The sequence below is a fragment of the Pongo pygmaeus genome, chromosome 5, assembly GCF_028885625.2.
Source record: "Pongo pygmaeus isolate AG05252 chromosome 5, NHGRI_mPonPyg2-v2.0_pri, whole genome shotgun sequence".
In the NCBI taxonomy this organism is placed as follows: Eukaryota; Metazoa; Chordata; class Mammalia; order Primates; family Hominidae; genus Pongo; species Pongo pygmaeus.
The window spans coordinates 107931762-107947187 of NC_072378.2; the positions used below are offsets into that span (position 1 = coordinate 107931762).

The 15426-nt window shown below is 45.0% G+C and overlaps 1 pseudogene; it reads right to left on the reverse strand.

Moving 5' to 3' along the window:
* Positions 1-286: 286 nt before the first annotated feature.
* LOC129037821 (large ribosomal subunit protein uL3-like) lies at positions 287-1522 on the reverse strand (annotated as a pseudogene).
* Between the last annotated feature and the right edge of the window lie 13904 nt (positions 1523-15426).

A 15426-nucleotide genomic window follows, 5' to 3' on the forward strand; every position in this document is an offset into this window, starting at 1 on the left:
TGACATGTCAAATCATAATGTTTATAAGACTTAATGAGTAGGAATAAAACCACAATTTTCCAAGTAGTGATATCTGGAAGAAAAATCATGGAAACCATATCCACAGGGGCTTCAAGCAGAGCTGCTTCCCTGAGGCAGAGGAAGAGTCTGGCTCCACGTGAAAACCAATGTTCACTGCTGCCCATGTATTGTGGAGTCACACCGCTTGGAAGACACAGCCACTTTTCTTTATTTTCCAGTGGAAAATAACTTTTATTGAGACCACACCAGCTGCGAAATTTGTTCCTGGCATTAAGCTCCTTCTTTCTTTGCAATTTCGTCTTTCTTGAGTGGTCCCATGAATGCTTTCTTCTGCTCCATGGTCTGGAAGTGGCCATGGCCAAACTTGGAGGTGGTGTCAATGAACTTAAGGTCAATCTTCTCCAGAGCCCGCCGCTTCGTCTGCACCAGCAAGGACTTGCGGAGGGTGAGCACCCGCTTCTTGGTTCCCACCACACAGCCTTTCAGCATGACAAAGGCATTGGTCACTTCACCATAGTGGACAAAGCCACCCGGAGGGTTGATGCTCTTGTCAGACATGTCACAGTCAGTGGAGGCATTGTTCTTGATCAGCTTGCCGTCCTTGATAAGGTAGCCCTGGCCAATCTTATAGATCTTCTTGTTGATCTCAGTGCGGTGATGGCAGCCTTTCTGCCAAGCACGTGCCACAGAGAAGGCCACACGAGCAGGATGCCATGCCCCAATACAGGCCACCTTGCGCAGGCCTCGGTGGGTGTTGCGGGGCAGCTTCTTGGTGTGCCAACGACTGGTGACCCCTTTGTAGCCTTTGCCCTTGGTCACCCCGATGATGTTGATCATCTCATCCTGCCCAAACGCTTGGTTCACACTTACCTGCTGCTCGAGCCTCTCACAGGCCCAGTCCAGCTTCTCAGCCACGGTGCCTCTGTTCACCTGGATCTCCATCAGGTGGGCCTTCTTCTGGTGCAGAAGAAGCAGGCGCATCTGGGTGTGGGCAATGACGCGGACGACTTGGCAGTACTTCTTCATGCTGCTGAAGTCCTTCTCCAGCTGCTTCTTGACATCCTTATCTGCCATTTCTTGCAGTACTTCGTAAAGGCCTTCTTTTTAGATTTATGTCAGTTCTTATAGAAACGCCTCTTGCAGTCATCACTGATGTGCTCAGCGAAGACAGTCTTGAAGGTCCAGAGGTCTCGAGGGGTTTCCACATAGCCCACAATGCCCACAACCACCATGGGTGGCGTCTCCACAATGGTCACAGCTTCCACCACCTCCTTCTTGTTCACCTTGGATCCTGGCCTGTCGACTTCCCTCATGATGTGGGTCATGCCAGCCTTGTATCCCAGGAAGGCTGTGAGGTGGACCGGCTTGGACGGGTCATCCTTAGGGAAGCTCTTCACCTTCCCACGACGCCTGCTGCTGCACTTCCGGGCAGGAAGCCGAAGGACCCATGTCTGGGAGCGGAGAACTTTCTGTGAGACATCACGCAGTCAAATCCCGCCGGTAGAGCACAGCCACTTTTCATCAACGATTTTTTTTTTTTTTTTTTGAGATGGAGTCTCGCTCTGTAGCCCAGGCTGGAGTGCAATGGTGCGATCTCGGCTCACTGCAAGCTTCGCCTCCTGGGTTCACGCCATTCTCCTGCCTCAGCCTCCCGAGTAGCTGGGACTACAGGCGCCCGCCGCTGCCAGGATGGTCTTGATCTCCTGACCTCGTGATCCGCCCGCCTTGGCCTCCCAAAGTGCTGGGATTACAGGTGTGAGCCACTGCACCCGGCCACATCAATGAATATTTTGTAGGCGACCATTAAAGACTGAAAATATCTATGGTAAGGCAAGAGATGACAGAAACCTGGACAGGCCTGGAGGAGAAATGGTGTCACCCAAAAGGGCTCTGTAGTTATAAGCGAGGAAGCAGCAGCTGGGTTCGTCAAGGGTCTGTGTCAGTCACATCTGTATTTAATGGTTTAGTGTTATTTTTTCCCATATATATTAGTCCATTCTCACACTGCTGTTGTCAGAGGTGTTCTAACCAGAGCGACTCCATCTTGAGTGAGGGCTACGAAAATGAAGCTGGGACCTGCTGGGCTGCATTCCCAGAAAGGTATTCCTAGCCTCTAGATGTTTACAGTTAATGAAACAGATTGGTAATGTTTACTAAGCAGACCCAGACTTGGGAATGTTCTAATATCCTGATATCTGGAGAACAAAGACATTCCTAATTTTGTTTTAAAGATAATATTCTTTTTTTTTTGAGACAGAGTTGTTTCGTTTTTTTTTTTTTTTTGAGACAGAGTTTTTTTTTTTTTTTTTTTTTTTTTTGAGACAAAGTCTTGCTCTGTCGCCCAGGCTGGAGTGCAGTGGTGCAATCTTGGCTCACTGCAAGCTCCGCCTCCCGGGTTCACGCCTTTCTCCTGCCTCAGCCTCCCGAGTAGCTGGTACTACAGGCGCCCGCCACCATGTCTGGCTAATGTTTTTGTATATTTTTTTTAGTAGAAATTGGGTTTCACCGTGTTAGCCAGGATCGTCTCCATCTCCTCGTGAGCTGCCTGCCTTGGCCTCCCAAAGTGCTAGGATTACAGGCATGAAAAAGATAACATTCTTGCAAAATATAGTAATTAAGAAAATTAATCCTTTATCACAAACTCTTGTAGCAGAGCACATCTCCCCATGATCTTTTTTCTTGGTGGTGGTTGTTGTTGTTTTGAGACAGGGTCTTGCTCTTTTGCTCAGGGTGGAGTGCTGTAATGTGATCTCAGCTCACTGCAACCTCTGCACAAGAATCAGGGAATTCTTGTGCCTCAGATACCCAAGTAGCTGGGACTACAGGCTAATGCCAACACACCTGGCTAATTTTTGTATTTTTAGTAAAGACGGGGTTTTGCCATGTTGGCCAGGCTGGTCTTGAATTCCTGACCTTGAGTGATCCACCTGCCTTGGCCTCCCAAAGTGCTGATTTGGGAGCCACCGCCTGGTGCATGATTTTTTAAATTTTATACACACACACACACACACACACACACACACACACACGCACAAGCATTGTACGTTGGGTGGATGCATTCCTCCTCTTATTTATGGGAATGCCCTACTCTGTCTGTGGAGTAGCTGTTCTTTCACCACTTTACTTTCTTAATAAACTTGCTTTTGCTGTGCACTGCGGACTCACCCTAAATTCTTTCTTGCGTGAGATCCAAGAACCCTCTCTTGGGGTCTGGATTGGGACCCCTTTCCTGTAACACTATTAAGAAATACCCAAGCCTGGGTAATTTATATTTAAAAAAAAAAAAAAAAAAAGAGGTTTAATTGACTCACAGTTCAGTATGGCTTGGGTGGTCTCAGGAAACTTACAATCATGGCAGAAGGCACCTCTTTACAGGGCGGCAGGAGAGAGAATGAGTCCGAGTGAAGGGGGATGCCTCTTATGAAACCATGAGATCTCCTGAGAACTCACTCACTGTCACAAGAACAGCATGGGGAAAACTGCCCCCCATGATTCAATTATCTCCACCTGGTCCTGCCCTTGACACGTGGGGATTATTACAATTCAAGATGAGATTTGGGTTGGGACACATAGCCAAACTATATCATTGTGCCCCGGCCCCTTTCAAATCACATGTCCTCACATTTCAAAACACAGTAATGCCCTTCCAACAGTTCCCCAAAGTCTTAACACATTCTAGCATTAACCCAAAAGTCCAAGTCCAAAGTCTCATCTCAGACAAGTCCCTTCTGCCTATGAGCCTGTAAAATCAAAAGTTTGTTACTTCCTAGATATAATGGGGGTATTGGCATTGGGTAAATACACCCATTTCAAAAGGGAGAAATTGGCCGAAACAAAGGGGCTACAGGCCTCATGCAAGTCCAAAATCCAATAGGGCAGTCATTAAACATTAAAGTTAGAAAATAATCACCTTTGACTCCATGTCTCACATCCAGGTCACACTGATGCAAGAGGTGGGCTCCCATGGCCTTGGGTATCTCTGCATCTCTGGCTTTGCAGGGTACAGCCCCTCTCCCAGCTGCTTTCATGGCTGGTGTTGAGTGTCTGCAGCTTTTCTAGGCACACAGTTGTTGGTGGATCTACCATTCAGGGGTCTGGAGGATGGTGGCCCTCTTTACACAGCTCCACTAGGCAGTGCCCCAGTGGGGACTCTGTGGGGGCTCCAACCCCCATTTCTCTTCCACACTGGCCTAGCAGAGGTTCTCCACGAGGGCTCTGCCCCTGCAGCAATATCCAGGCATTTCCATACATCCTCTGAAATCTAGGCAGAGGTTCTCCAACCTCAATTCTTGACTTCTGTGTACCTGCAGGCCCAACACCACATGTAAGCCACCAAGGCTTGGGGCTTGCACCCTCTGAAGAAATGGCCCAAGTTATACCTTGGCCCCTTTTAGCCACAGCTGGAGCTGAAGCATCTGGGGCACAGGGCACCATGTTCTGAGGCTGCATGGAGCAGGGGGGCCTAGGCCTGGTCCATGAAACCATTTTTCCCTCCTCTGGACCTGTGATGGGAGGGGCTGCTGTTAAGGTCTCTGACATGCCCTGGAGACATTTTTCCCATTGTTTTGGTGATGAGTATTTGGCTTCTCATTACTTACATAAATTTCTGCAGCCAGTTTGAATTTCTTCCCAGAAAATGGATTTTTATTTTATTTTATTTTATTTATTTATTTATTTATTTGAGATAGAGTCTCACTCTGACACCCAGGCTGGAGTGCTGTGGCATGATCTCAGCTCGCTGCAAGCTCTGCCTCCTGGGTTCATGACATTCTCCTGCCTCAGCCTCCCGAGTAGCTGGGACTACAGGTGCCCACCACCATGCCTGGCTAATTTTTTGTATTTTCAGTAGAAACAGGGTTTCACCATGTTAGCCAGGATGGTCTCGACCTCCTGACCTCCTGATCCACCTGCCTTGGCCTCCCAAAGTGCTGGGATTACAGGCGTGAGCCACCGCACCCAGTGGATTTTTCTTTTCTATTGCATCATCAGGCTGCAAATTTTCCAAACTTTTTGCACTGCTTCCTTTTGGATGGTTTGTTGCTTAGAAATTTCGTCCACCAGATACCCTAAATCATCTCTCTCAAGTTCAAAGTTCCACAGATCTCTAGGGGCAGGGGCAAAATTCCACCAGTCTCTTTGCTAAAGCATAGCAAGAGTCACCTTTATTCCAGTTCCCAACAAGTTTCTCATCCCCATCTGAGACCACCTCAGCCTGGACTTCATTGTCCATGTCACTATCAGCACTTTGGTCGAAACCATTAAACAAGTCTCTAGGAAGTTTGAAACTTTCTCACATTTTCCTGTTTTCTTCCGAGCCATCCAAACTTTTCTAACCTCTGCCTGTTACTCAGTTCCAAAGTTGCTTCCACATTTTAGGTACCCTTTAGGCAGCACCCCACTCCTGGTACCAATTTACTGTATTAGTCTGTTCTCATGCTGCTATGAAGAAATACTTGAGACTGGGTAATTTATAAAGAAAGGAGGTTTCATTGACTCACAGTTTAACATGGCTGGGGAAGTCTCAGGAATCTTACAATTAGAAAGGTACCTCTTCCCAGAGCAGCAGGAGACAGAATGAGTCCAAGTCAAGGGGGAAGCCTCTTATGAAACTATCAGATCCCATGAGAACTCACTATCATGAGAACAGCATGGGGGATACTGGCCCTGTGATTCAATTATCTCCACCTGGTCCTCACCTTGACACATGGGGATTATTACAATTCAAGGTGAGATTTGGGTTGGGACACAGAGCCAAACCCTATCACTATGTCTTCTCTGTATTCTTATAGCTCCTACAACTTTATATAATGGTCCTATCAACACAATGTGCCATTGGATGTTCTGTTGTAAAGAAGCCTGCATGGATCTACACAGTTTTTACCTGATGTGTATAAGATGTTCTCTGACTAGAGTAGAGAAGGGAAGTTGGGAAGAGATCCATTGTAGGTGAAGAACTGAGGAAGTGGGACCTGAGATGTTTGAAACAAGAGCCTGTGGTGTCATGCAAAGAGCATGGGCTCTGTCATTAGAAACACCTGGATATGACTCATGGCTTACACTTACCAGTTGTGTGACCTTGGACAAGTTTCTAAGCTTTTCTGAGTCTCTGTTTCATCATATGTAAAAGTGAGTATAACATAATCAGAAATACTTTGAGAGAAAACCAATATAAAAAATCCCCTAGCAGGAGCTCAGCAATGGGTAGTTTTTATCACTATTCATTTTGAAACACTGGACACTTTAGTGGTACCCAAAGTGTCCTAGCTTTTAATGCTGAAGGATTCAGCAACCATTTCAACATCATATGGTGCAGAACAACACTGCTGTTACTGCTTCATGTGCTAATAAAAAGCCTGTGTACCAGGCAATTTGCAAAAAGTAAAGCACCTCATGTCTTCCCTTACTAGATTATGGGATTCTATTTTTTTTTTTTTTGAGACAGAGTCTCACTCTGCCCAGGCTAGAATGTAGTGGTGCCGTGTCAACTCACTGAAACTTTCGCCTCCTGGGTTCAAGCAATTCTCCTGCCTCAGCCTCCTGAGTAGCTGGAATTACAGGCACCCACCACCACACCTGGCTAATTTTTGTATTTTTAGTAGAGACGGGTTTTCACTATGTTGGCCAGGCTGGTTTCCAACTCCTGACCTCAGGTGATCCGCCTGCCTCAGCCTCCCAAAGTGCTGGGATTACGGGTGTGAGCCACCGTGCCCAGCCCTAGATTATGAGATTCTTCTTTTTTTTTTTTTTTTTTTTTTTGAGGCAGAGTTTTGCTCTTGTTGCCCAGGCTGGAGTGCAATGGCACAATCTCGGCTCACCACAACCTCCACCTCCTGGGTTCAAGGGATTCTCCTACCTCAGCCTCCCAAGTAGCTGGGATTACAGGCATGCGCTACTATGCCCGGCTAATTTTTTGTATTTTTAGTAGTGACAGAGTTTCTCCATGTTGGTCAGGCGGGTCTCGAACTCCCGACCTCAGGTGATCCACCCACCTCAGCCTCCCAAAGTGCTGGGATTACAGGCGTGAACCACCACACCTGGCCATGAGATTCTTAAAGAAAAGAATGGTGGCTTATTCATCTCATCAACTTCAGGACTTAGCATCAATAGGCATATCACAGTTCCCAATACTGTATGGGCATTCTCACTGAAGAATTTAGACTGATGTGTGAAAAAACCCTAATGATATGCCATCTTTGTTTTTTTAGTTTTTAATTTAATTTTTATTTTATTATTATTATTATTTTGAGACCATGTTGCCCAGGCTGGAGTGCAGAGGCTCAAGAGATCCTCCCACCTCAGAATCCCGAGTAGCTGGGACTACAGGTGTGCACCACCATGCCTGACAATTTTTTTTTTTTTTTTTTTTTTGTAGAGACAGGGGTCCCTCTATGTTGCCCAGGCTGGTCTTGAACTCCTGGGCTCAAGCAATCCTCCTGCCTCAGCCTCCTAAAGTGCTGGAATTACAGACATGAGCCACTACACCCAGCCGACGTGCCACCTTTCAAGATGATGAGAAACACTATGAGGAACTGTCAGAGTGCAGCCCCAGTTTAGGAAGAATTGCTATTAGAACCAATTGCTTTGGGATGATTGAGTCTATGTGTCTTACTGCCCACACTGATGTTCTTGGGAGCTTCGTTCCTGGCAGACAATTCCGATTCCAGTCAACATCATAATTGCAAAACCCATTGCTATTTGAACAACATCCACAAACCTCCAGCTTGTTTTATTTTATTTTTATTCTTATTTTTGTGTAGAGACAGTGTCATTATGTTGCCCAGGTTGGTCTTGAACTCCTGGCCTTAAGTGATCCTCCTGCCTTGGTCTCTCAAAGTGCTGGGATTATAGGCATGAGCCACCACACCCAGTCTTTGTTCATTCATATATTCAACAAGTATTTATCAAGCATCTCCAACAAGTATTTATCAAGCATCTCAGGTACTATCTGAGATGCTGGGAATACATATGGTGAACCAGACAAGCAAATGCTTATGGAGCTTCAATATCACTAAGCATCAGGGAAATGCATACCAAAACCACAGTGAGATATCATCCTACCCAGCTAGACTGGCTGTTGTTTATTTATTTATTTTTTAGACTAGGTTATGAGACTGGCTAATTTTTGTATTTTTGGTAGAGACGGGGTTTCACCGTGTTGCCCAGGCTGGTCTGGGCTCAAGCAATCCACCTGCTTTGGCCTCCCGAAGTGCTGGGATTACAGGCATAAGCCAATGTGCCAGGCCTAGACTGGCTATTGTTAGAAAGATAAAAAACAAACAAAAAACCAGATTCTGGCAAGGATTCAGAGAAAAGTAAACTCCCATACACTGTTGGTGGGAACAAAAATTAGTATAGCCAAGGGGCTAAGGTGAAGGTGGGGATGGTTATTGGGTACAAAAAAAATTAGGAAGAATGAATAAGACCTACTGTTTGATAGTACAACAGGGTGACTATAGTCAGTAATAACTTTTTTTTTTGAGACAGGGTCTCACTCTCTTGCCCAGGCTGAATTGGAGTAGCGTGATCTTGGCTCACTGCAACCTCTGCCTCCAGGACTCAGGTGATCCTCTTACCTCAGCCTCCTGAGTAGCTGGGACTACAGGTGTGCGCCACTACACCTCGCTAATTTTTTGTTTTTGTTTTTTTTTTTAGTAGAGACAGGGTTTCACCATGTTGCACAGGCTGGTCTTGGACTTGTGGGCTCAAGTGATCCACCCACCTCGGCCTCCCAAAGTGCTGGGATTACAGGTGTGAGCCACCGCACCTGGCCTAATAATAACTTAAAAGCGCATTTTTAAAAACTTAAATAGTGTCATTGGATTGTTTATAACTCAAAGGATAAATGCTTGAGGGGGTGGATACCCCATTCTCCATGATGTGCTTATTTCCCATTGCATGCCTGTATCAAAACATGTCATGTACTCCATAAATATATGCGCCTACTATGTACCAACAAAAATAAAATTTTAAAAAATTATACAGAAAGATAATTAGTGCAGCCATTATGGAAAACTATATGAAGATTTCTCAAAAAACTGGAACTAGAACTACAATATGATCCAACAATCCCACTGCTGGGTATCTACCCAAAGAAAAGGAAATTAGTATATCCAACGGGTGCTTGCACACTCATGTTAATTACAGCACTATTCACAATAGCCAAGATATAGAATCAACCTAAATGTCCATCAATGGATGAATGGATAAAATGTGGTATATATACACAATGGAGTACTCTTCAGCCATAACAAAGAATGATGTTCCCTGGAGTTCATTATGTTAAGTGAAATAGCCAGTCACATAAAGACATATACCACATGTTCTCACTCATATTTGGAAGCTAAAAAAGTTGATCTCATGGTGGCAGAGAATGTATGGTGGTTATTAGAGACTGGAAGGATGTGTGGGTGGGTCAGGGGGATGAAGAGAGGTTGGTTAATGGGTACAAACATACTGGTATAAGTATGAATACTTTCTTAAATGTTCAATAGCAGAATAGGGTGACTATAGTTAGCAACAATGTATTGTATATTTCAAGATAGCTATAAGAGAGACTTGAAATATTCCTGACACAGAAATGATAAATACTTTAGGCAATGGATAAATACTCTGACTTGATCATTACACATTCTATGTACGTAACAAAATATCACATGTACTTCATACATATGTACAAATATGCACCAGTAAAAAAATAAACTCAATGATTTCAGGTCATGGTAGGTGCTATGAAGGAGACAAATAGGTTGATGAGCTGGAGACTGAGTGGATAAAGGTGGAGCCTCCTGCAGATAGAGTGCCTCAGAAAATTTCCACTGGAGGAGAAGGAGGCAGTCAAAGAGAGAAGGGAAGGGTCCAGGCCTTGAAGCAGTGAACAGTGGGCGGAATGCAAGGAACAGAGTGGAAGACAGCTGGCTGGAGCATGGAGTGAGGGGAGAGCATTAAGACACGAGCCTGGGAGAAGCAGGCAGTGTCAGTTCACAACGGCCAAGCAGGCTAACCAAAGTGAAAGGTTCAGGCTGACCACAAGATTCTCAGGGTTCTCTCACAAAATGTTTGGTGGTTACTTTCTGTGTGTGCACACTCTGTTTCTTCTGCAGGGTACCAAAAGGGCAACCTGGACCATGAGAAATGTAAACCTGTTCTTCATCCAAGTGATGAAAAATTACTCATCAACTGCACAAGTAAAAAAAAAAAATTCTTTGCTCTCAAATTATACTATAAGCTATTACTTTTAAGTCAGTTTTTGTCTAGCCTAATGAACAAGGCCCTGTGTTTTCAACCCATTCTTAAGGACTGAATGGGAAGCAGGCCTCCCTGGGAACAGTTTATCAAGAGTAATCTCTTTGATATTTGTATTAATCTGTTTTCATGCTGCTGATAAAGACATACCCAAACTGGGAAGAAAAAGAGGTTTAGGGACTTACAATTCCACATGGCCAGGGAGGCCTCAGAATCACGGCAGGAGGTGAAAGGCACTTCTTACACGGCGGCGGCAAGAGAAAAATAAGGAAGAAGCAAAAGCAGAAACCCCTGATAAACCCATCAGATCTTGTGAGACTTATTCACTATCACAAGAATAACATGGGAAAGACCAGCCCCCATGATTCAATTACCTCCCCATGGGTCCCTCCCACAACACATGGGAATTCTGGGAAATACAATTCAAGTTGAGATTTGGTGGGGACACAGCCAAACCATATCATTCCACCCCAGCCCCTCCAAATTTCATGTCCTCACATTTCAAAACCAACCATGCCTTCCCAATAGTCCCCAAAGTCTTAACTAATTTCAGCATTAATCCAAAAGTCCACAGTCCAAAGTCTTATCTGAGACAAGGCAAGTCCCTTCTGTCTGTGAGTCTGTAAAATCAAAAGCAAGCTAGTTACTTTCTAGATACAATGGAGGTACAGGTATTGGGTAAATATACCCATTCCAAATGTGAGAAATTGGCCAAAACAAGGCAGTTACAGGGCCTGTGCAAGTCCAAAATACAGCGGGGCAGTCAAACTTTAAAGCTCCAAAATGATCTCCTTTGACTCCAGGTCTCACATCCAGGTGACGCTGATGTAAGAGGTGGGTTCTCACGGTCTTGGGCAGCTCCGCCCCAGTGGTTTTGCAGGGTACAGACCCCCTCCTGGCTGCTTTCATGGGGTGGTGTTGAGTGTCTGCACCTTTTCCAGGTGCATGGTGCAAGCTGTCGGTGGATCTACCATTCCGGGATCTGGAGGACAGTGGCCCTCTTCTCACAGCTCCACTAGGCAGCACCCCACTAGGGATTCTGTGTGGAGACTCCAACCCCACATTTCCCTTTCACACTGCCCTAGCAGAGGTTTTCCATGAGGGCCCCCTGCAGCAAACTTTTGCTTCTGTCTTCTTCTGAAATCCATACATCTTCTGAAATCTAGGCAGAGGTCCCCAGACCTCAATTCTTGACTTCTGTGCACAGCAGGCTCAACACCACGTGGAAGCTGCCAAGGTTTGGGGCTTCTACCCTCTGAAGCCACAGCCTGAGCTATATGTTGGCCCCTTTCAGCCACAGCTGGAGTGGCTGGGACACAGGGCACCAACTCCCTAGGCTCCACACAGCATGGGGACCCTGGTCCCAGCCCACAAAACCACTTTTACCTCCTGTGCCTCTGGGCCTGTGATGAGAGTGGCTGCCATGAAGGTCTCTAACATGGGCTGCAGACATTTTCCCTATGGTCTTGGGGATTAATATTAGGCTCCTTGCTACTAATGCAAATTTCTGCAGCCAGTTTGAATTCCCCAGAAAATGGGTTTTTCTTTTCTACCACATAGTCGGGCTGCACATTTTCTGAACCTTTATGCTCTATTTCCCTTTCAAAACTGAATGCCTTTAACAGTACCCAAGTCACTTCTTGAATGCTTTGCTGCTTAGAAATTTCTTCCACCAGATGCCATAAATCATCTCTCTCAGGTTCAAACTTCCACAAATCTCTAGGGCAGGGGCAAAATGCTACCAGTCTCTTTGTCAAAACACAACAAGAGTCACCTTTGCTCCAGTTCCCAACAAGTTCCTCATCTCCATCTGAGACCACTTTAGCCTGGATTTTATTGTCCATATCACTATCAGCATTTTGGGCAAAGCCACTCAACAAGTCTCTAGGAAGTTCCAAACATTCCCACATTTTCCTGTCTTCTTCTGAGCCCTTCAAACTGTTCCAATTTCTGCCTGTTACCCAGTTCCAAAGTTGCTTCCACATTTTCGGGTATCTTTTCATCAATGCCCCACTCCTGGTACAATTTACTATATTAGTCTGCTCTCATGCTGCTAAGACATACCCAAGACTGGGAAGAAAAAGAGGCTTCATTAGACTTTCAATACCACGTGGCTGGGGAGGCCTCAGAATCATGGCAGGAGGCCAAATGCACTTCTTACATGGCGGCGGCAAGAGAAAAATGAAGAAGAAGCAAAAGCAGAAACACCTGATAAACCCATCAGATCTAATGAGACTTATTCACCATCACAAGAATAGCACAGGAAAGACCAGCCCCCATGATTCAATTACCTCCCCCTGGGTCCCTCCCACAATACGTGGGAATTCTGGGAAATACAATTCAAGTCGAGATTTGGTAGGGACACAGCCAAATCGTATCAATATTTTTGTCTCAACTTTTTTATGGTACACCAGAGTAAGGAGACACTTGGATGGACACCTTTCAAACACCTGAGAATGCAGAAGGAAAGTAGTTAACCAAATCCATAAAAAGAAAGTAATGAGTAAGGCATGCAGAAAAGTTCTAAGCCTCCTGAATTCATCCAGAGCTGAGGGTCCCTATTGCTCCATGGAGTTGATTAGGATGTTATCAGACCTTTGTACCTGAGAAATACTGGGCCACTGACTAGCTAACTGGAGGAACAAATTAGAAATCTAATGATTAAACTGATATTAAAAGCATTTTTATTTCCTACTTTAATTGGGATTTCTTTTTTATTCTATCTTACATGAGTTTTGCTCTTTAACTCAAGAAACATATTTTGAAAGCAAAAATGCATGTGTGATACTGCTATTATTTTTTTCCAACAAAAGAAAAAAAAATTCATCCAGGCACAGTGGCTCACACCTGTAATCCCAGCACTTTGGGAGCCCAAGGCGGGTAGATGGCTTGAGCTCAGGAGTTCGAGACCAGCCTGGGAAACATAGCAAAACCCCATATCTACAAAAAATACAAAAGAAAATTAGCCAGGCGTGGTGGCATATGCCTGCGGCCCCAGCTACTCAGGAGGCTGAGGTGGGAGGATGTCTTTAGCCTGGGAGGTGGAGGTTGTAGTGAGCTGAGATCATGCTACTGCATTCCAGCCTGGGCGACAGAGTGAGACCCTGTCTCAAAAAAAAAAAAAAAGAAAAAGAAAAAGAAAAGAAAAAGAAAATTTTTTCTTCAATGCCTGGAGTTTTCTTTCATTTTACTGTTATTTTAGAGAAGCAAGGCAGTGTGACATAGTAGAAAGAATTGAGGGCCATAAGTCAAAAGACTTGGTTTCTAGCTGTCATGGGAAATCATTTCATCTCTTTGAGGCTTGGTTTCCCTCAGGAGCTATTAAGCCATATACAGAAGAGTTCCTTGGGTCCCTTCTAGCTTTAAGAGTCTGTGATTCTAGAATCAAGGAGCTGTTTCTGAAAGGAGCTGTTTCTGAGGGAAGATAAAGGAAACACAGGCCGGGTGCGGTGGCTCAAACCTGTAATCCCAGCAGTTTGGGAGGCTGAGGCAGGCGGATCTCTTGAGTTCAGGAGTTGGATACTAGCCAGCACAACATAGTGAGACCCTGTCTCATTGCTGTTTTAACATTTTTTTAATTTAAAAAAATGTAATGAAAGATGAGAGAGGCAAGAAGAGACAGAATCTAAGAAAAACAAAGCTTTGAAGAGCAAGGATCCTCAACATTGTACTGTAAAGTCAACCTGCTCCCTGTTAACTTCCTTGGAAAAGTGGAATCAACTTTTTGAGCTTTTTATCTTTTCTTCTGTGTCCTGGCTGGTGAAGTTCAAATAAGCACTAAATTGGAGAAAGGCAAGGAGCTGGAGGAATAAGGATGAGAAATGGAAGGATGGATCATTTAGACACTGCAATGCCAGCCCCAAAGTCTTCTAGGTATGAAGGTGACAATTTGGTCCTAAAGTTCAAAAAGGTTAAAAAGGATTTTTTTTGTGTGTGTCTGCCTGGGCTGCTCCCAATAACCTTAATTCAAAAGGATCCCCATTGTTTAATTTATCCAGAATCTTCTCTTAAACCTTTTGCAGTGTGCATCAGCTGGGATTTCAACAAGAGATAGTTGCCCTGAAGGTACTTTGATAGGCGAAGTTTAGAAAAGTTTCTTGGTCCTAAACGAAGTCTAATCTTTTACTGTCTAAACCGATTTGAATTCATTTCAGGCCAGCTTATTCTTAGAAATATATTTACAGAGGCTGGGCGCAGTGGCTCACACCTGTAATCCCAGCACTTTGGGAGGCTGAGGTGGGTGGACCACTTGAGCTCAGGAGTCTGAGACCAGCCTGGGCAACATAGTGAGACCCCATCTCCACAAAAAATTTAAAAACTAGCTGGGTGTGGTGGTGGGCACCTGTGGTCTCAGCTACTTGGGAGGCTGAGGAAGGAGGATCGCTTGAGGCTGCAGTGAGCCATAATCACGCCAGTCTGGGCAACAGGTGAAGACCTTGTCTCAAAAAAAAAAAAAAAAAAAAAAAAAGAGATGTTTATTGAAGGAAAAACTAACAAGAAGGGGTGATACACAGCATAAGGCATGTAGGAGAAAGGGCGTGTTTCAGTTTGAGCAACTAGGTGGGTATTGTTACCTGTTTAGTGAGATGGAAAATCAGGAATTTGGTTTTAGACACGTGATGTTATGAGCTATAACTCCTAAACTAAACTATAACTCCTCCTGGGGAATATGTGCATTTTAAAGAAGAAAGCTCTCAAGGATCAAAAAAGGTGAAACTAGAGTGGTGGATTGGCAGGCAGCTGGGTTGTCATTTTTAAATCAGGGATTCAAAAATGGGCTTGGAGAACTGCCTATGGAGAAGGCTACCAGGGCATGATGACCACATCGTTATAGAGATGGGCACAGACTCTGGAAGAAAGCCTGGGACATTTCTTCCTCTACCTCCTCCAGTCTACATCCATCCCTCCCCTGCCTTTTTCCCTAAGATTTGTTCTGGTGCTACGAACCTGCGGTTTAGCGGAAAATATCCCCTCAGTTGCTCCTGACTATACTTTGATCCAAAAGGCTGGGTGAGATCTGCCTCACCCTGCAATCCCTCCCAGAGCAGCCCTCACCCCTAGTTCCCAAGCTCGCCACCCTTGAGGGAGGAAATAGCGGATGCTTCCAAAAAGCTGCCAGACTCTGTCCCTGGGAAAGGAGCCCAATTCATCTGAAAATCAGTG